At 30.6% G+C, this 22056-nt stretch overlaps 3 long non-coding RNA genes across 7 annotated transcripts; 2 read left to right on the top strand and 1 right to left on the bottom strand.

Moving 5' to 3' along the window:
• The first annotated feature begins 9122 nt into the window (after nucleotides 1–9122).
• Nucleotides 9123–10674, top strand: LOC107912970 (uncharacterized). The gene is made up of 2 exons (XR_001688369.2): nucleotides 9123–9914; nucleotides 10379–10674. It is a non-coding gene; the product is annotated as an uncharacterized lncRNA (long non-coding RNA).
• Nucleotides 9358–10372, bottom strand: LOC107912971 (uncharacterized). Its single transcript, XR_001688370.2, has 2 exons — nucleotides 10177–10372; nucleotides 9358–9938 (listed from the first exon to the last, which is right to left on the bottom strand). It is a non-coding gene; the product is annotated as an uncharacterized lncRNA (long non-coding RNA).
• A 3066-nt stretch (nucleotides 10675–13740) lies between the features above and the next one.
• LOC107912972 (uncharacterized) lies at nucleotides 13741–21203 on the top strand. 5 transcript variants are annotated; one of them, XR_005930466.1, is made up of 4 exons: nucleotides 13741–14921; nucleotides 15005–15316; nucleotides 20080–20447; nucleotides 20523–21203. It is a non-coding gene; the product is annotated as an uncharacterized lncRNA (long non-coding RNA). The 5 variants fall into 5 exon arrangements; XR_001688375.2 differs by lacking the exons at nucleotides 20080–20447; nucleotides 20523–21203 and adding exons at nucleotides 18261–18327; nucleotides 18463–18729 and having other exon boundaries at nucleotides 13995–14921; XR_001688372.2 differs by lacking the exons at nucleotides 20080–20447; nucleotides 20523–21203 and adding an exon at nucleotides 18261–18729 and having other exon boundaries at nucleotides 14013–14921.
• The last annotated feature ends 853 nt before the right edge of the window (nucleotides 21204–22056 follow it).

The following is a 22056-nucleotide window of genomic DNA, read 5'->3' as shown; positions in this document are numbered from 1 at the left end:
GAATTCAGATGCTGTGAAGAAATATTATGCTTAAAAAAAAGGAAAATCAAGATGAAAACCCGAAAAAAGGCATCTTAAAAAAAAAGAAAAGAAAAGAAAAAAAGAAAAAGAAAAAGAGAGAGGGATCAATGTGAAAACCCGAAAAGGGCGTCTTGATTAACACAAAAGATTAGGATGAAAACCCGAAAGGGCATTCTAATGAAGCAAACTGGGCTTAAAGAGCAAGGCATTTTGAACAGTGGGTCAAACAACGAGACTACAGCATTTGAAGCATTTTTGGAAAGCTCGAAATCTTCTACACAAGAAGTCATGCTCGAAAAGATTCTAGATGAAGGAATGTGGAAGAGTTCGTGTGTTGAATATCTAGAGCATCTGTATCCATTAAATGCGATCCGTTTTCTCTTTATGACACTTTCTCATTATCATTGGTTAATTTTCTTTGATTGCCACGTTTGAAATAAATAAATGTGAGGTATCCCTTTGTCCCTACCTGACCATTTTCATGCATCTCATTATGTCGTTTATTTCATGATAAATAGTGAAATGACATACTCTAAACAAAAAAAATGTTAAGCATTACCTGGATAAGAACTTGATAAGTACAAGAGCCTCAACGCAAGGACAAAGTTCAACCAGGGGCAAAAGAGTGATATCTGAGAAATGTAGATTACTCATGAAGCTTGAGGATGGGTACAAGGCCTAAATAGAAAGTCAAGAGTCAAAGCAATGAACACAGATCATCAAAAATCATGACGAAAGAGGACATATGACAAACAAGCCCTAGGCGCATAGTATAATCATGTAGGCATAAAGGCATTTAAGACCAAAATGTGCATATCATGATAACATCATGCATGACATATACAGGTATTCCAGTAGAGCAAGAGGATGTGATGATAGCTGTACTGAATCGAAGGAAAAGACATCTGAGTTCCACCAGTTGACATCTTTTGGTATTTTGATGTTTTTATTTCTGTTCATAAAAAAAAATCAACTCATATTGCGAGAGGTGAGTTGAACCTCAGGTCTCATGACGAGGTATTTATGATTTCCATTTTTCAATTTATGTTTTTCAAAAATCAATTCATATTGCGAGAGGTGAGTTGAGCCTCGGGGTACGCTGAGGTATTGTCAATTTTTGTGTTTTAATTTATGTTTCAAAAAATCAACTCATATTACGAGAGGTGGGTTGAGCCTCAAGACACGTTGAGGTATTTTCAATTTCTGTCTTTGAAAAAAAAAATCAACTCATATTGTGAGAGGTGAGTTGAGCCTCAGGTCACACGCTGAGGTAATTTCAATTTATGTTTGTCAAAAATCAACTCATATTGCGAAAGGTGAGTTAAGCCTCAGGGCACGCTGAGGTATTTTCAATTTATTTTTCAAAAATCAACTCATATTGCAAGAGGTGAGTTAAGCCTCAAGACACGTTGAGGTATTTTCAATTTCTGCTCATATTGCGATGGGTGAGTTGAGCCTCAGGACACACTGAGGTAATTTTCAATTTCTGTTGTTAAAAAAAATCAACTCATATTGCGAGAAATGAGTTGAGCCTCAGGACACGCTGAGGTAATTTCAATTTATGTTTTCAAAATTCAACTCATATTGCGAGAAATGAGTTGAGCCTCAAGACATGCTGAGGTATTTTCAATTTTTGTTTTTCAAAAAAAAAATCAACTCATATTGCGAGAGGTGAGTTGAGCCTCGGGACACGCTGAGGTAATTTCAATTTCTGTTTTCAAAAATCAACTCATATTGCGAGAGGTGAGTTGAGCCTCGGGGCACACTGAGGTATTGTCAATTTTTGTGTTTCAATCTATTTTTCAAAAAATCAACTCATATTACGAGAAATGAGTTGAGCCTCAAGACACGCTGATGTAATTTCAATTTCTGTTTGTCAAAAATCAACTCATATTGCGAGAGGTGAGTTGAGCCTCAAGGCACGTTGAGGTAATTTCAATTTCTGCTTTTCAATTTATATTTTTCAAAAAAATTCAACTCATATTGCGAGAGGTGAGTTGAGCCTCATGACACGTTGAGGTAATTTTCAATTTCTGTTGTTAAAAAAAACCAACTCATATTGCGAGAAATGAGTTGAGCCTCAGGACACGCTGAGGTAATTTCAATTTCTGTTTTCAAAATTCAACTCATATTGCGAGAAATGAGTTGAGCCTCAAGACATGCTGAGGTATTTTCAATTTTGTTTTTCAAAAAAAAATCAACTCATATTGCGAGAGGTGAGTTGAGCCTCGGGACACGCTGAGGTAATTTCAATTTCTGTTTTCAAAAATCAACTCATATTGCGAGAGGTGAGTTGAGCCTCGGGACACGCTGAGGTAATTTCAATTTCTGTTTTCAAAATTCAACTCATATTGTGATAGGTGAGTTGAGCCTCGGGACACGCTGAGGTAATTTCAATTTCTGTTTTCAAAAATCAACTCATATTGCGAGAGGTGAGTTGAGCCTCGAGACACGCTGAGGTAATTTCAATTTCTATTTTCAAAATTCAACTCATATTGCGAGAAATGAGTTGAGCCTCAAGACACGTTGAGGTATTTTCAATTTCTGTTTTCAAAAAAATCAACTTATATTGCGAGAGGTGAGTTGAGCCTCGGTTCACATGCTGAGGTATTTTCAATTTCTGTCTTTCAAAAAAATCAACTCATATTGCGAGAGGTGAGTTGAGCTTCAGATCACATACTGTGGTATTTTTTCAATTTATATTGCAAAAGGTGAGTTGAGCTTTTTAATTTTTGCGAGAGGTGAGTTGAGCCTCGAGTCACATGTCGAGGTATTTTCAAAGTCTACTTTTCAAGATAAGTTTCAAAAATCAACTCATATTGCGAGAGGTGAGTTGAGTCTTGGCTCATACGCTGAGCTATTTTCAATTTCTGTTTTTAGAGAGTTAATTCATATTGCGAAAAATGAGTTGAGCTCAGGATCACATGCCGAGTAGAGAATAAAGATTGAAGCTGATTGAAGACGTCAGATTCTGTCTCCTTAAAGTTGCAGTGGAGTTGATCGAGGGCATCAGATCTTGCCTTTCTGAAGTCACAGAAGAAAAGACCACAAACCTTATCTCACTGAAGAATAGAAGAGCAGATTGAAGTTGTAGATCTCACCTTTCTGAAGTAACAGCGAAGTAGATCGAAGCCATAAATTTCATATCCTTGAAGTTACATTGGAATAGATTGAAGTTACAAGGCGTATATCATAAGATGCAGTGGAGTGAACCAAAGCTACAAGACGCGGTGGACTAAAAAGGGACTAACTAAACAAGAAGAGTTCCAAAGCAAGTCAAGACCTAGCAAGACTGGGCAAATTTGGTCTTCCTTGAAAGTCTTTGCTCTATTCCCGTTGCACGACAATGAGCAAAGAGGGGCAGCTGTAGAAGCCCAAATTGCCCAGGCCCGATTACATCAAAACCCAACCAAATCTCTAAACCCATTAAAACCCTTAACCCATGACCCATTTACATCTACCCAAACCCATTACAAAACCCAAATATTAAACCCAATTCAAAAGCCCATTAAGCCCCCCCCAAAAAAACCTAACCCCCCCCAAAAAAACCAAGAAACCCTAGCCACCTAGCCATTTCCCACTTGCCCCATTTTTCCTCCCATTTTTGATATCCATTGTCTACCACCATCACCTACAAAATAGAAAAAGAAATAATAGAAAATCATGTAAAAGATGGCTATAAAAAGCCATTCAAAAATCATGTAAGGGGGGGATTTTTACAAAGATTGAAAAAGGAGACAAACACAAAAATCCTTTCAAATTTTGAACACAAAAGAAACATCAATAAAAAGGTTGCATCTTTTTTTCCTCTTCTTTCGAATCTTTTTTCTTTCTTTTTTGTGTTGTTTTTTTCTTTCTTTATATATACATATATTGTTAAGAAATTTTTTTTACCTTTTTCGGCCACCGTGGGCGGTGGCTGGCGACGGGCGACGGCCGACGATCCACCGGTGACCCCCTTGGCCGGATTTCCTTTTCCCCCCTCCCTTCTCTCTTCTTTCTCCCTTCTTTTTTTTTCTTTCTCTCTTCAAAATGATTTTTTTTTGTCAAAAATTGGCTTTAAAGTATGTAGCGCTTTGCGATTTAGTCCCTCTTGCTATGTTATGTTTTGAGGGGAGTATTAATTGTGTTTTTGGTCCCCCACAGTTTTATGCGCGTTCTAATAGGTCCTTTCTCCTTTATATTTTTTAAAAAAATTAGCCCCAAAGTTTTGATTTTAATCCAATTTTGGTCCTTTTTCATTTATTTTTCGTATTTACCTTGGATTTCATATTATTTTGCTATTTAATTCAGCTTTAAATATTAATCATGTTATATATGTAATATTGTTATCACTATTATTTTTATATATTGTTATTATTATATTATATTTAGCTATATATATATTCTTTATGTTTCGTTTCTTACTATTATATGCATATATATCTATTATTATATTTATTATTAATATTGTTAGCATTAGTACTTTTACTTAATGTGTATATAAATATACATGTACATATTAATAGTTTTTTATCATATGTGTATATTGTATATATTATATTTATATTATGTATATATTTTTTATGTACGTTTCCTAATATTTTTTTTATTGTAGATATTATTATTATTATTACATACTTTTATTATATGCCTATATATATATGTATTTTTTGTACATATTATTATTTTATATTATTATTACCAAATATATCATTTTTCCTATTTTATTATTGTACATGATTTGTTTTTATTTTTATTTTTTTGTAAATATCATTATTATTGTTATTCTAATATTCTAGTATTCCATGTTAATATTTTTCATTAATGATATCATTTTTCCGTCCTTTATCTATTTTTAATTTCTCACTTTAGGAATATTTTTTTCTCATGTTCTAATTAATTTCAATAAATAAGTCAACGTATCGATTTAACATAAGGTCGTTGATTTCATCGCTATGTTGGGTGAATATCATTGGCTCGTGTTAAAAATGGGACGTCCTTTTAAAAAAAAATCGAAAATTTTAAAAATTCTCGTGTTTTGAAATAGGATATTTATTTTTGTGATTATTGGTAAGTGATCAAATTTTATTTTTAAAATGCAGATGAGGATAGGTAATTTGTCAAAATTCTAGTGTTGTAAACTTTTCGTGTTTCCAAAATTTTTCGTGTTTTTCTAAAAAAAAAAAATTAGGTTTCAAAAATTTTCGTGTTTTCAAAATTTTCGTGTTTTAAAAATTCTTATTTTTCAATTGGATCATGATTAAATATTAAATTGAATTCGTTCTTTGAAATTAAAGACAATGCGTGTTTAATAAGATACCAATTTTGGGCGTCGCGAGGGTGCTAATACCTTCCTCGTGGGTAACCGACTCCCGAACCCCAATTTTTCTCTAAAATTTTGACGTAGACCTAAATTCGGCCCTCATTTTTGTGCAAGAATAAGTTTTCTTTTCTAAAAAAGGATGGTTTATTAGGTGTCCGGTCACACCTAGAAAAAAGATCGGTGGTGACTCCCTTTTTTAATAAAATCAAAAGTCGGTTTAAATTTTCAAATAATCACCTTAATTAGCGACCGAAAGCAGAAATTTTTACGTCGCTACAAACATCGTTTATGTAATAAGGAGAAAGAAAGTTTAAGATGATGCCAATTTGGAAGAAGTTTAGCTTGGTTATTAAACCTGTTTGAACAAAAAATAGAACAAGGAGACCACACATAGGCAAATTTGGCTGAGGAAGAATTGAACAAGTTTTAGTTATAAAGATTAGCATTTGATTGATGCTTACATAAAGCATGAAGTTTCAATTGATGGAGATTATATTGAAGATTTATCAAGTTTGGACAAACTTCTAGGTTTTTTTTTTTTGGAAAAAGCGCTTGTTGTTCCATGAGCTACAACCCGTATTGTTGATGTAGCATTCGTTCTCACTCCTTTAAAAAACATGATGGAAATTGAATGGGAATTAATAGAGTAAGGGGAAGTAATACTGCTAATTTTACTTATGATTAATTTCAATTTTTCTATACATTGAATTGGTGCATCTGAAATGATATTGTTGGTTGTTATTATTGTTATATTCTTGCTGATTTTAAGAGGTTATTATGCTGAAGATACAATCTGGTTTGATCATAACATTGAAGAGATTGGTGGCTAATATTGCAAAATTTTGCTGAGTTGATATGTAATCTTCCCCAGGTATTTGAACCAAGTTCAAATCTTAAAATTGACATTTTTGAGAGACGTTTAAATGAATATTACTTCGTCTCAAACAGAACTAAGTTCAAACCGTAAAATAGAACTAGGCTCAAATCGTAGAACTTTTTTTATTGGAAATAGAAAGGATGATTATTTTCACATATTTTAGAAGAAGAATAATCGTCTTTTCTATTTCCAATGAAAAAATTATTATTTTTTATCATTACAATATTAAGGAGAAGAAAAGGGTGGTGAGGTTTAAACCCATTTCATTCAAATACTACATGGAAGCTTTAACTACCACTTCAAGTAAATCTCAATAATAATAAAAAGAAGAAAACTTAATTGTCAATGATTGATGGAATACTATTTTGAAATTTAAAATTTAGTCCCTATATTTAATTTTGAGATATTGAGTCATTGTACATTTTTTATTTAAAAATCTTAGTCCATTTATCTAATTTTGTTGACTGTTATAAAAAGGTGAAATAACTTTTTTAACCCTCAACATTTATAGTTCTTTGTCAATTTGGTCCTTACTTTTTAACTGAAAATAAAAAATATAAAAACTATTATTATTTCCATATCTTAAATAAAAACAAAAAAATCTAAAATATATATTTAAAAATATAAAATTATGAAAAAACTAAAATTATTTCAAAATTAAAAAAATATTTAAATATATAAAAATTTTAAAATTTAATGTTGTTTAAACCAGAACAACTAGAAAGACCTAGAATCGATTGTGGTATCAGGTCTAGTAAGAGGTGAAATGTCGATTGGCCTTCAAAGTAATATAAGTAGGTTGATTCAGATAAAACTGATTAAACCAATAGTTAAATTGAGTTAAATTGAGTTTTATATTTTTTAACTTTTTTATTTTTTAACAATTTATTTTCTTTTACCTAGTCAAACTATTTAAATTATGAACCAATTGGTCTAACCATTTCAACCACCAATCTGGTTCCAAAAACATTGTCAATAAGCCATGTGTTGAAATCATTGAGGTAATGACATAAGCTACTTAAATTCAATGTTTAATTGAATTGATTCATGATGAAATTTATTTTCAATTGTCGAAACCCCTTTTTTATTTTGAAAACAATGGGAATCGACTTTAAAAACGAGTGTGGAGTCGCCACCAATCTTTTGATTTAGGTATGATTGGACCACCTATTAAAATGTTTTATTTAATGTAAAAATAATTTTGGTTTAGGTAAGAAAAAGGGGTTCGGGAGTCGGTTACACATGAGGAAGGGTTAGCACCCTCATTACGCCCAAAAACTGGTACCAAATTGATTTGATGCTGTCCGTAAAAAGTTTTAAAAGAAAATATTTTCCGAGGTACATAAAAATGTTTGTATAGCTCAAATTAGCTATAAAAAATCTCTTGTTCCAAAGATACGCGGTTTCATACCCAGTACGGTTGGATACGATCCCTTATACCTTTAAGATACAATCAATTTTCGAAAAAAACTCATACATTAAAGTATAAAAGATTATCTAAATATTTGGTTCATCGGAAAAGTCATACCCAGTACGATTGAGTACAATTTTTCTGAACTCCCCAAATATTAGATATTACCTTATTTCAAAAACTTTAAATAATTGAAATTTAGAAATTTGCTTAAAAAACATGTTTATTCATTTTAAAATTGATGAAATATTTAATGCATTGTAAAAAAAACATATGAAACAATATACCCAATAATACAATAAACCTTATCTAACAATCATTCTAAGTATAATGTAAAAAAAATCTTTAATCATGGATAATGAATAATCAATATAAAAATATTATACATAATCAATATACCAAATGATGTACAAAACTATGTATGAAACAAAATAAAACATATATAAGTTGACACATTTGCATAAAGCTTGGGATATATATTTATTGAAATAGTTATTATAAATTTCAAAGTTCAAATCAGATCATGTATAAAATATTTAAAACACAAGTTTATTCAAAAAATGATAATTCACAAAATAATTTAAATAAAATATTAAATATGAAGGTATAACAATATATGATATAAAATAATATACAAAGTAAGTTTATGAAACCTTTATATACAAATAAGTATTGAGTATAAAAAAATAAAATTAATGATGTATAAAAAAATGAAGTAAATATATGAATTATATAAGTAACAAAATATATATGTATATGAAAAAACATAATGACAATATGAAATACAATAAATTACATGATTTAAAAGAGTTCTTAAAAATATTATACACGTAAATAATTTTAAAAGAAGATATATATACATAGAAAAATATTTACACAAAGTTATATGAAAATAATAACACATACCATAGTAAAAATAAATTAAAATATGCCATATATGTGTAAAAGTGCTAGAAATAATTATATGCCAAAATAACTTTTAATTAAAATATGAATTATAATGATTAACCTAATTTTATTATAAATTATATACATAATAAAAAAATAATTAATTACAAGTTTATTAAAATCTATATATACAAAGATATCAAAACTTTAATAATAGATACAAATTAAATATAAATACAAAAATATATGTTTATTAATAATTTAAATGATACAAAATATGTGAGATTTTCCTTTTGAATAAGAAATATATGTGAATAAATCTAAAAAACTATATGTATTAAAAATACCAATGTTCAAAAATGTATTTAAATTATATATACTAATAATTTTTGTATATGTGTAATTAAAATTTAATTATAGAACACGTGATTTCGTTTTAGAAAACAAATACATATATATCATGTAGACCAAAAATAATTAAATATATGTATAATAATTTAATATTGATAATGTTCATGAAATAAAACTAATTATTATGAAGTATATACATGTATAATAACACATAAAAACATTACATAAAATAATGTACAATCATATGGAAATTCAAGTACCCCAAATTACAACAAATAAATAACCAACAATACAAATAACACAATTAACATGTACATTACAAATAATATAAATGACCAGAAAGAAAAAGAATAAACATATCAAACAAAGTAATTCAACGTGTACAGGCAAATAAAAATCTAATTTAAACTTATAACACAAATCTTGCAAATTACTTAATGGAAATCAAAACAAACTAAAAAAAGACAAATAGCATAAATAAATAAACTATGAAAAAAAAAGAAATAAAGACTCATATATGACGCATTTAATTTCACAAGAACCATATTTGAAATTATTCCCAATCTTAAAACATTGTATGGAAATAAGGATTAGAATGCAAAAATATACAAATCTGATGAACAATTTAAAAAACAGAGAATAAAGCAATTTAGGCGCAAAAGGGGAGCATATCTTGATGCAGCGCAAAGAGGAGGGACCTTCTGCGGAAAAATACCATTCCAGGCGCAAAGGAACAGAATAGGTGAATCAGGGGAAAATTGAAAGCGCGCACAAAGGAAAAGGATCAGACGCGGAATTTTCCCCATTTCCCCAATCAACGGGCTGACGCGCAGGTCATTGCGCAAGGAAACGGCGCCGTAATGAAGAAAACCCTTTGGCCTTCATTTACCCTTTTATTTTCCAGAACCAAAACACTTTCATTCATTTTTGAAATTAGAACACATTTTTTTGCTAAGGTTTTTCCACAGGCAGCTGAATCACCATCAGATCTGGTCTCTAGCAGCACGCGAAACCACTCCTGACTCCTGCTGTAAATACTCGACCACCTATTGAAGAGCTTGGTGAGTATTTTCCCTTCCTTCTTCCTTGTTTGAATGAAGTTTTCAGATCTCAAGTTATCTTTCTTTATTTTTTTAAAAAAAAATGAAAACAGATTTGTAAAATAAATTGAGTTCCACTATTGTGTGACCTCTTGCTCTTATATTTGCATGGCAGACTTAGAGCTTTCCTTGGCCTTGAGTTATAAAAAACGAGCAAACACATAGGAAAATAAAGAGAAGATAAAAAACGAAAGAAATCGGAAGAGAAAAAAAATGAGATCACCTCTATTGATTCTAAATCGCTTTTCTCCCTTCTATGCATGTATAATGTATGTGTAAAGTATATTCTGTGTCAAATTTCTGGAGTACAGAATGAGGCTCTTTATAGCCTAGATTTACAGAATAATAATATATATAGAAAAAATGAAATTCTATTTTCATTGCTGTCAATTATGTTATCCTTCTTCTCGTATATTCTAATGCAGGGATGGAGCAACGGCTGTACGGAAAAAAATTGCTCGTGAAAGCCGTGATTGCAGCACTAGTGTGTTCCAGAAACCTCTAGTGCTTTCAGCTGCTGAGATTCCCCTTTTGGGATTCTTTCAAGTTTGGGCCTCTTTGCAAATTGGGCTCATTGGTCTTTGGGCCTTTGTATATGTTTGGGCTATTTGTTAGTGTTTATTTAAGGTTGTAAATGGACTATTGGGACTTTATTTAAGTTTATTTGACTAGCTATTGAATGTATAAATAAAATAAAGACCCGGGCAAAATTGGTTGACTACATCAATGATTAATAATGTTTTAATTTTGGATTAGGAAACTCTTATAATCTATTCATGTAAGAAAATTTGTGCAATTTTTCCCCCTAAAATTGTCTGTGCAATTTTCCCCCCTAAAATTGTCGACTATCATGTCATTTTGAAAATGTCTTTAAAAAATGTTAAATTACACCCATGGTCACTCTAAAATAAGATTTGTCCTATTTTGGTCACTTAATTTTTTTCACAATTTAGTCACTTCAATTCAAATAATTCTTTGAGGAAGTCATTTCAGTTAAAAATCTCATTTTCCGCTAACATATTGCATAGTTAACAATTCAGGTCTTCTTTTTCCATGTAAGAAAATCTATAAACACCAAATGAAAATTCTAAAAAAAAAACATAAACCCTTTCGCAAAAAAAATACTTGAAAGGAAAAGTAACAAAGAATACAATCACAAGTAGATAAGAGAAAAAAAAAAGCTTGAGCAATAGTTTGTGTCTTTTGCTCAAAGATTTGAATGGAGGCTCAATCGAAACTGTAGCTATTGGATAGCCAAAAAAGTGAATCAGAGAAGGTTAAGGGTTTAGACTTTAGGTTTGGATTCATTAAATCTAGGACCTTTTCAAGATAAATATTTGGGGATTAGAGAAAAAGACATAGAGTCGACTCGACCAATGCCATTTTGTGTCGAAAGCAATGATGACAATGATAGTGATGGTGTTACTATAACAGTCCAATTTTCAATGGTGTTAGAAATAGTGATTCGAGATCACTAAATTCAACGAATGAGTATGAAAATTTTATTATTATTTAATAATTATGAGTCAAGTGTGATTTTAGAAATATTCTTGAATTAGTGAATTTTGTGATTTAAAGAATTATTAGGTTAATTAGTTTCGAAAAGGAGGTATCGAGACCTTGATTTCATAAATTGAGCCGTAAATATTTATAAGTTAGTATTAAAGTTTTGTTAGAAAATTTTAACGTTTTGATAGTTAATTAATTAAAAAGGACTAAACTAAAAAGATGCAAAACTTGCTAAAGTGATTAGATAGCTCAAGGTTAAATGAGGGAGGATTAAAAGAGAAAATTAGCCCAAAGGGGTATGGATGGGCTGTATTAACAAGAAAAAAATCTGAAATTAGGAGAAATAAGGGTAAAATTGGAAATTTCACAAAATTAAGTAAATAAAATAACAAATTAAAAGAAATCTAGACATTTATTCACAACTCCTCAGCCAAAAAGGCCATTGAAGAGTCCCTCTAAGCTTTTTTTTCATATATTTGCCCATGTGAGCTCAATTCTTGCTCTTTTCTTGTAATTTTTGAGTTTTTAAGACTTTTACAATTAGATCCAATTGTCTATTTCATTAGTTTTTTATTCTATGGGTAATTTTGAAAGTTACCATTGATGAATTCTGGATATTTATGATGAATTAACATGGATTTGAAGCTTTAATTTTGTTATATGATGATTTTATTAAGTAATTTTGATAGATATTGATTTTAGGACCAAATTGTGAAAAGGTTAAGAATTAGGGTTTTATATTGAAATTATAAATATAAAAGGCTTAATAATAGTATAAAATAATTAGATAAAGTGTTAATTGAGAAAAATTAGCTCAGATAATGGGTAAATCGATGAGGGACTAAATTGTAAAAACTGTAAAAGTTGAGGCAAATGTGTAATTTCAAAATTTGAAGGGTATAAATTGTAAAGTGGAATGAGGTTGATATATGTGCTAATCGATGAATAATTTTATATTTTAGATCAAAAGTCTATATATCAACGAGAAAAAGAGAAATTAGAAGAATAGTTCCCGAATTACTACGAATTCTACAATTTAGTCCAGGTAAGATCTTATGGTTAAATTTTAATATTATATGTTAATTGATAAATGGTATTTTGTATTTATTTGTAATATTTTTTGAAAATAAAATTATTATTAAATTTACAAAATTGAATCAAGTGTTCAAAGTGAACAGAACGTAGGATTGAGTACAATCGTTCAGTACAAAAGGGGAATTGACAGCAAAAATTACCCAAGTAAACCGAGGTTCAGCATTTGTTGCGAACACTCATGTTTGCTTTCTGTTTAGCTCTCATAAGCTTCAGTTAACTCATATGAGTTTCAGTTAACCCTATTGGGTTTCAGTTCAACTCTTACGAGTTTTAGTTTAACCCTACTGGTTTTTCATTAAACTCTTATGAGCTTTTATTTAACCTTTACTGGTTTCCGTTAGCACTTATGTTCTTCTGTTCAGCCCTCAGGCTTTCGTTTACGATGTACTTATATTCATAAGACATTCATTATTTTGACAAAGGTTGATAATTCGGTAAGTGATATTTGATATTAATGGTTGAAGACTCAATGATATTGTTGATTTTGAGATGAAATAAATGAATTCATCAACTGAAATTGTGGTTGGTAGGAAATGTGAAATGAATGATTTACTTAAATGAATTGTTTTAGTATGTTTGGTAAGATTTATGTTTAAAGCTAACGAACTTACTAAGCTTCATTAAGCTTACTTGTGTTGTTCAATGTTCTTTGTAGATTTTCAAGACATTCGGAGGATTGGATCAACACATCAGGTCACACTATCCAGATTACTCCAGTAGATTTTATTGTACATTTTATGGTTTATATGGCATGTATAAGGATGTATTGAAAAGGGCTAAACTTGAAGTATAATTATGAATGACAATTATATATATATGTGTGTGTGTTTGTATATCTATAATTAGGAGTAGGTTTTGGTAAATCAATAAATGAAGTTAGTTTGGCAAATTTAGATAATTGATTTTTGTGTTAACATATTGTGTTAAATACATATTTTTGCTTGAATTGGTTGCTTGGTTGAAATGTATTAGTGTATTTCAGTGTTGTGTGCAAGTGGACAATAAAAGGGTGAGAAAAGTGGCATTGAAATGGCCTATTTTCGTCCACACGGGCAGAGACATGGGTGTGTGTCTCAGCCGTGTGTGTCACACGGCCTGGAACATGGGCGTGTAGTCTGGCCGTGTGTCCCCTGCACCTTTAAATTTCAAAAACAGAATGCTCAGGTTTTTACACACGGCCTAGCACATGGGCGTGTGGCTTGGCCGTGTGACCCCTGCACTTCACACATGGCCTAACACACAGGTGTGTGGTTGGCCGTATGACCCAAGTCGGTAGCTACCCTAAATTGGACACAGGCTGGGAAACAGCTTGTACCTTACATCGAATACCCATACGGCCTAAGACACGGGCGTGTCTCCTAGCCGTGTGAGCCACACGGTCGGCCACACGGGCATGTGTCCTCTGGTCCTAAGAAAAATTTTGAAATTTAGGAAAAAATTCTCTGAGTTTTCAATTTGGTCCCGGTTTGTTTCTAATGCATATTTTGGGCCTCGAGGGCCCATATAAGGGACAATATGAGTAATAAATGAATGAATCTTCAAATGTATTTTAATGGTTGTGAAATGTTTGTATTTAATCCGTAAAGCCCAGTAATGTTTCGTAACCCGATTCTGGTGATGGATAAGGGTTAAGGGTGTTATAGTTACCATTCAAAAATCAAAAGGAAATCGAAAGTCATTCATTAGAGTGACTATAGGTATAGTTTACCCCTAAAAAATATAAATATTAATATAGGAACTATATCTAATTTCCTTATGCTCGTATTCTATTTCCATAAATGATATGTGATTCAAATTTTGAAGAAATTTTTAATTTTTTACTTGAGATTTTTAGAGTTTACATCAAGTCCACTATTTTCTATAACCTTCCAACATACTAATTATAATCATTTATATGTGTAAGATTAATTTATGAATTGTGTAAGTCAAATTTGGCTCCCTTCCATTACTTTTATATCTATTCTTATCCAATACAAGTTCAGTCACCATTCACAATTATGACTTTCATAAATCATGGATGGACCCTTACACATTTAAATGGTAATAGTTACAGCATGTTTGGTTGGATGGAATTGCTATTCCATTCCTGCCCTATTCCGTACGTTACAGTAATTCACACGTTTGGTTCATTGTTTAGGTGATTCCACAGCTTTGCTATTACACCCATATTCCCTTAACTGTCGTAATAGGTATTCAGGGGTAGGGGCCCTGAATTGCTATTCAACACCACACGCCGAATACATTTTCACATTTTGGGACCAAAATAGCTTACTTTCTTCTCCCTAAAATTCTGCTCCAGATTTCTTCCAACATTTATCCCCAAATCAAGCATCCATTTGCCCTTCATCTTCATCTCCTCAAAGGGTACATTTTCTTTTTTTATGATGAGCTCCTAAAACATGATTCTATTTCTCCTTTCTCATAACTTCATAACTCTTCTTGTATAGGAACGACCTTTGAATGTGAAGAACGACCTTTGTTTTCTGCGTTTCAAAGTTGAGACCTTTGTTTAGTCTTCTTTTGGCCTGTAGCATGTCACACCTTAGATCCAAGAAGGGAACACCTTAGATTTTGCTATCATGAGTTCTTGAACTAAGCCTGTAGCATGTCTTCGTCAATTTTGTTATATATATATATTTCTATTTCCAATTCATGACCAGTCGAAGCTTGTTATTTGTTTGACAGGAAAGTATTGCGGTAGAATTTCAGATCCCTTGGAAGAAGGTTGCAAGCTTGGCCCCATTGTTAGTAGAGGGCAGGTATTATTTCGATTTCGTTGTTTGATTTTAGGTGCTTTAAAGATTTGTATTTTCAATTTTTTTGTTTCTCAGATTCTTAATTTTATCATTTTTGTCTGTGTAAATGCGTTAGTTTCTTCTGATAGTTTCGTGTTATCTTCAACTCCGAGCAGATTTCAGTGATTGAATTGCTCTTCATAATCATCTCTATTTATTTGAGTTTGACTGTTTCCTTAGAAAGGAAGAATAAATTTGTAATAGCTAGGGATTCTGGGCTTTGATTAATTTATTTATTTCTACTCTGTTGATTGATGAGAAGTTATTTATCCATTTATGGGGTTCTGATTTCTAATGTGTAAAATGTAAAAAAGTGAACTTTTGGCTTAGTTTAAAAACTATTTGGCATTGTAAGAAAAAGGGTATTGTTTGTTTTCTTTTTCTTTTTCCTTTTTATTGCTTTCTTCCAACTGGGAGCAGTTCCTTATCTCCAGAGTTTGCAAATTAGACGCACTTAGAAGTTTTGGAAAGCCTCCATGAGCAATAGTAATCGGGAAGAAACATTTTAAGTTTTCACAATTGAAGATACTAATCCGAGTCAAATTAGGAAAGCAAATAGGTTGGAGTTGAAGGTCATGTGATGCAGTTTGATCCTTCTCAGTAATCTGCTCCTCTTCTTCAAAATTACATATATCTAAATTGCTCAATTGCTCACTTGTCATTCTTCGTAGCTCCAATTTCTATAAACAAATTATTTCAAAATGTTTAATAAAAGTGAACAACTTATCATTTTATTAATTAATTTCTCTTACAAATCATAAAAAATCTCTTAATGAAATTTTATCTGAGTTATTAAATTGTATTATAGTCGGCTAGCTGTACTGTTACTTGTAAAATGGTATTATTTCTTCCAACTGGTAAAAATTTTTCTGAGATAAGGAACTGCTCCCAGTTGGAGGTTTTTCTTTAGTTTGTTAGAGGTTTTCTATCTTGAATGGTAAAAAGGGAGCAACCTGTTACTTGTAAAACTAGCCTCCCTCCCTCCCCAAAGGGAGCTCTTCTAGTTTGAATATGGTTCTTTGAGCATATATGTTATCACAACTAATTTTACTGCATTTAAAATGTGCATTTCATTTATATCTTTTAAGGAGATAATGCTGCAACTCATATTGAGGTAATGCCTGATTTTACTGAAATAACTGGTCTGGCAAAATGCTATTTAATAATTTTGGTAATGATGGTTGCTTTTCTGTACTGATATCTTGAAATGGATTCTAATATAATGAAAATCTGAGTAGTTCAGTGTTAGGCAACAGTGGGATATGATGTATGTATGCTTCTGCAGCACTTAATTTGTACACATGAACAAATTGGCATTGGCTCCAGTGACATTATCAAGATAGGAACTAAGTTGAAACTTGTCTATGTCATTAAGTTATCAATCTTTTTCTCCTTTAATATTTTTTATATAATGACCTATTTGGTCCTTCAACTTTACAAAAAAGTCGTTTTAATCATCCATTTAAATTTTCACTTCTTTTAGCCCTTGAGCTTACATTATTTATTAAATCACTCCGAAATGAATGAAAAAATTATTGTGTGTTAACTTTGTTGGCGTGGATTAATTTTTAAAAACTAAAAACTAAAAAATAATTTTTGTAATTTTTATTTTTAATAGTTTTAATAAATTTTAGTTTTTCTTAAGCAATTTTTTAAAATTTTTATATTTTAAAAAATTAATTACTTATTGATCTGAGATGGTGATTCGACAAATAACACAAGTTTAAGGGCTAGAAAAAACCAAGAATTTAAATAAAAACTAAAATAATTTAAAAAAAGTTAAATAGCTAAATAAATTATTGTAACTATCTTTTTGTTTTTATCCTTACAAATATAGGGAGGGATGAATTACATAGAACTCAAACCGTGATGGTTAACATTTTTACCACTCCAACTGTGGTTACATTGATTAAGAAAATAGCCTGGATTTAATGATAGTAATATATGTTATTTTTAATAGTAATATGTAGTAGGAAAATGTAAAATTGATTTTACCATAAGTTATTTTTTAAAAGACTATTTATTCACATTTACATGTTTCTAAATTAATTAATGATTTTAATGTAAGTTGATGAGTGGTGGTAAAGCATGATTGAAAGAATCTAATTATTAAACATGTTTAAGAACAAATGGTATCATATTTTAATTATTTCTGATTGGTCTACCTGGCATGGATTAGGAACGTTGTTTTTGTATGTATATTATATACTTGTTCTTTTAATGAGATTTTGTCATCTTCGGCCTACCTTTCATAAGATTCAGTGATATGGGATAAATGAATTGTCCATTTGTAAAACAAAGGAGCTGTGTTGTAAAACTCTGTAATGGACACTATTTTTTTTCTTGTAAAAGCATTCTAGGAATTACCAATCTATGTCTTAATTTTTGTTCGGTTTTTTTATTGCTTATTGCATATAATATGAATTTTTCATGGCGATGATGAAACAAGTTCGAAGGTGGTGGAATGTTTTATATTGATTTTGTTTTGCACCATCAGTATACATCATTTGCTGAGAATTTTATATGTTTTTTTCTCTTGTGACCCACAATATTAGATGTCAACTAAATCCATTGAACCCTGAACGACAACACTGTTTTTTTTCAATCCATAAAATTTGAACCTGAAATCTTACTTAAAGAAATATCCACACCCAACATGTGTTGGTGCCAAATTGCAAATTTATGCTATCGTGTAAATAAAAATGATGTATGCTAATAAATGAAATGGTTCCTTTTGCCTGTCTTTTTGTAATACTAATAAACTTCAAATATTGTCTGCAAATCTCTTTTGTCGCAATTATTTTTACCTCATTGTAATAAGTTATTGTAAACATCTTTGATAGGTTGTAATTTCTATTTTGTGCTTTGTAAATATTCTTAATATGTATGGTTTATTTTTCTTTGACAGGTTGTTATTGCTTCCTTTTCTTATTTGGCTTGTTTGATTGCTTCCTCCACCCAGGGTTGAGCATCTTGTATTCACTGAATCACTTTAAGTTATTTGGCAATTAAATTCTTTGATTTTGTTTTACTATCATTGAAATTAGTATTGGAGAAATGTGACCCTTTTACTACAATTTAAAGACATGTAACACTTTAATATCTTGCAGTAATAGCTCGTCTACCCTTAATTGTACAAAGTGAGAGGCGTAAAGAATTGGTCTTGCTATTACAATATGGTTGCAAATGTGTACAATGGCAAGTTGGTTCTCAGTTGCATTGGGTGCCATCCATAGCCTACATACTTATATACCAAAGATTAGATCCTATATTTTAGATTTTTATGCAAAACGAGATTATGTGAAAAGACTTGTATATGTTAGTGACGAGACTGTATTGAATAAGTTAGGATGAATATAATTGCCTTTTTTAAACTATGTGAGATGTTACAAACTTTAGGGGGATTGAAGTTGTCAAGGAACATGTTTGTTGATAAGCAAGTGGCAATGTTTTTACATATCATTTCTCATCATCTTAAAAATCGAGTTATCAAGCATCACTTTAATAGGTCCAGGGAAACTGTTAGTAGATCATTTCACAATGTTTTAAATGCTGTCATACGCTTACAAGATGTGTTATTTAAAAAGGCAGAGCCAATTACAATTAATTCTACAGACCTAAGGTGGAAATAGTTCAAGGTATTGGAGTGAGTTTTATATATAGCAAAAAAAATAATTTAGTCCATTTAGATTTAAATATAGTATCCTAACCCGAGGTTTTATACATGTGATGTAGAATTGCTTAGGTGCTTTAGATGGAACCTACATCAAGATTAGGGTTCCAACAGTTGATAAACCTAGATATTGAACGTGAAAAAGTGACATAGCAACAAATATGTTAGGTGTTTGTACACCTGATATGCAATTTGTTTACGTTCTTCCTGGTGGGAAGGTTCTGTTGCTGATAGACGAGTTCTTCAAGATGCTATTAGTAGGAGACATGGATTAAAAGTTCTTCATGGTAAAGTGCAAAATTAGAGGAATTTGAATTAATTTTTAAGATCATACTTTTGGGGAAATTAATCATGGTAAATAGTTTCTTTTTATAGGTTGTTATTATCTAGTTGATGCTGGATACAAAAATTCTGAGAGATTTCTTAAGCCTTTAAGAGGACAAAGATATCATTTGAATAAGTGGCGTCAGGGTTACCAGCCAAGTAGTCTGGAAGAACTTTTCAATATGAAACATGCTTCAGCGCGTAATGTTATTGAAAGATGTTTTGGGTTATTAAAACTTAGATGGGAAATACTTAGGAGTCCATCATTCTATCATGTGAGGGTGCATAATAGAATCATTATTGCATGTTGTTTGCTTCATAATTTTATTCAAACCTATATGAGTCTTGATCCTAGTGAAGCGGAGTTGGGAGAAGGATTACCTAGTAATGTGACAGATGATGATGAACCGAATATCGTAAATATTTATCCATCGGATGCATGGGCTACTTAGAGGATAGAACTAGCCAACCAAATGTTCGATGAATGGCAAGCATCTAGAAATTAATTAGGTTTAGAGTAAAAATAGTAAACGTTAAGTTGTGTATGTTATTTCATATATCTAGTTTTTGAAACTTTGGGGTGTTTGAATTGTTTTTTTGTATTGTACTAGACTTGTTGAATGATAATTTATTTTCTTTTGATTCATCATGTGTTATAATTTTATAAAGTGTTGACCTTTTGATGTATAATATTGAATTGAATTTTAATTTGCGTTTTTTCTTAAAATAGTTATGTCAGGTTTTTCAAAATCAAGTGTTTCTTCCCAAAATTCTTGAGGAATCAAAAGGAAATGGGTTCCAAAAGAAGATGCTGCATTGGTTGCTTGTATAGTCGACTTGTACAGTGTTGGAACCTTTAATGCAAATACGGGATTCAAAGCCGGTTATCTAAATGAGTTGGAAAAAACGTTACAAATTTTTTTACCCAATGCCATGTTAAAGGCTAAACCTGATCTTGAATCGAGGATTAGGACATTGAAAAGGGATTGGTCAATCGTTTATGACATGCTTAGTGGAAAAAACAATAGCGACTTTGGTTGGGATGAGCATAGGCAGCTTGTTGTTGCTGAAGATGCAGTGTGGAACTCATATATAAATGTAAGAATTATTTCAAGTCTTCATTATCTTGTTTTGACCAAACTTATATCTAATATGAATTCCTCATTTTTATAGAGTCATAAAGAAGCTGCTCAATTCAAACATCGGAGTTTCCCTTATTATGAACAACTTACTGCCATCTACACAAAAAATCGAGCCACTGGGAAAAATGCTCAAACAGCCGTTGATATTATTTAAGAAATAGATGTTGAGGATGTAGCTACTACAAATACTCATGAAGAAAGAAACGATCCCCATGGATGCGAAGCTGATGTTTCTTTGGATGATATGGATCTTTCAACTACACAACCACAACCAACTAGAAACGAAGGTGATTCCACATTATCAAAGAAGAAAAAAAAGATTTTTGATGCAAGTGATTCTTCTACTTCATTTAATGATGTTGTCATTTTATTGGCGGAAAACATACAGGCCATTGGCCTTGAAATCAATAAGAGTATTGCCTCTGAAGTGCTAATTCAACAAAAGTCAGAAATGGCCATTCAAGAAAGTGCTCTGAAATTATATCCAACATTATGTGAAGTAGAAGGTTTAACTGAGGATGAGCGCTATCACGCATTGAGCAAAATTCCAGATCATCCAACGCAAATGCTTATTTTCTTTAGTTTACCTTCTGCTGTGCGATTGAAATGGGTCGGAAGATTTCTTGCTGACCATTAAAAATCATGGTTGTATTGATGATATTTTGGTAACTTTTTGGGTTTGTAATATTTGGATGGTATAATGACATGATAGAATGTCATTACAATGTTGTAACTTTTTGAGGTTGTAAAATTTTATAACATATGGATTATTACATATAAACTAATGAAATCATATAACTTTTTGTTAATATATGAATATTATGTTTGGATGTGAAATATAATTCTCAAGTTATTTATTACTTCTAATATTTTATTTTTTTATTGTAGAATAATTAATTTATTTGTTTCACTAATGATATTTTAGCACATTAAATATGTATTGCAGTTTAAATATAATAAAGTAGATTATATATTATTTTTATAGTATTATATATTATGATTTTTTAATTCATATAATAATAATTATATTAAGAATTTTATTAAATTATATTTAATAGTAATTATGTTAAAATATGGTTAAATTATTTATTATTTTTATTAAATTATTTTTAATAATAATCTTATTAAAATTTAATAACAATAACAATAATCATCTATTTAAAAAAAATCTGCTAAGGGTATTCTGGTCATTTTAGTTTTTTTCCTTATACTATTACAACATCATTTCATTCAACCAAACACAAGAATACTATTACAGTTCTATTTCATTCCATTCAACCAAACAGTTGAATTACTGATTACAGCTCTATTCCATTACAACTCTATTCAATTACAGCCTTATTCCATTATAGCCAACCAAACGTACCCTTAGTGTATTTGGAAATTAATGGATGAGAAAAAAAATAATGGACAAGATATCCAAATCTTTCTATGCTACAAAATTGGCAAGTATATCATTTTTATTTGATAAATGGTAAGTATATTATTAGTTAACTATTTATGGTTATAATATTAGGTGGGAAAGTATATCATTTTTATTTGATAAACGGTAAGTATATTATTAG

Source organism: Gossypium hirsutum, chromosome A07 (genome assembly GCF_007990345.1).
Source record: "Gossypium hirsutum isolate 1008001.06 chromosome A07, Gossypium_hirsutum_v2.1, whole genome shotgun sequence".
NCBI classification, from domain to species: domain Eukaryota; kingdom Viridiplantae; phylum Streptophyta; class Magnoliopsida; order Malvales; family Malvaceae; genus Gossypium; species Gossypium hirsutum.
This window is presented reverse-complemented; position numbering and strand designations above follow the sequence as displayed.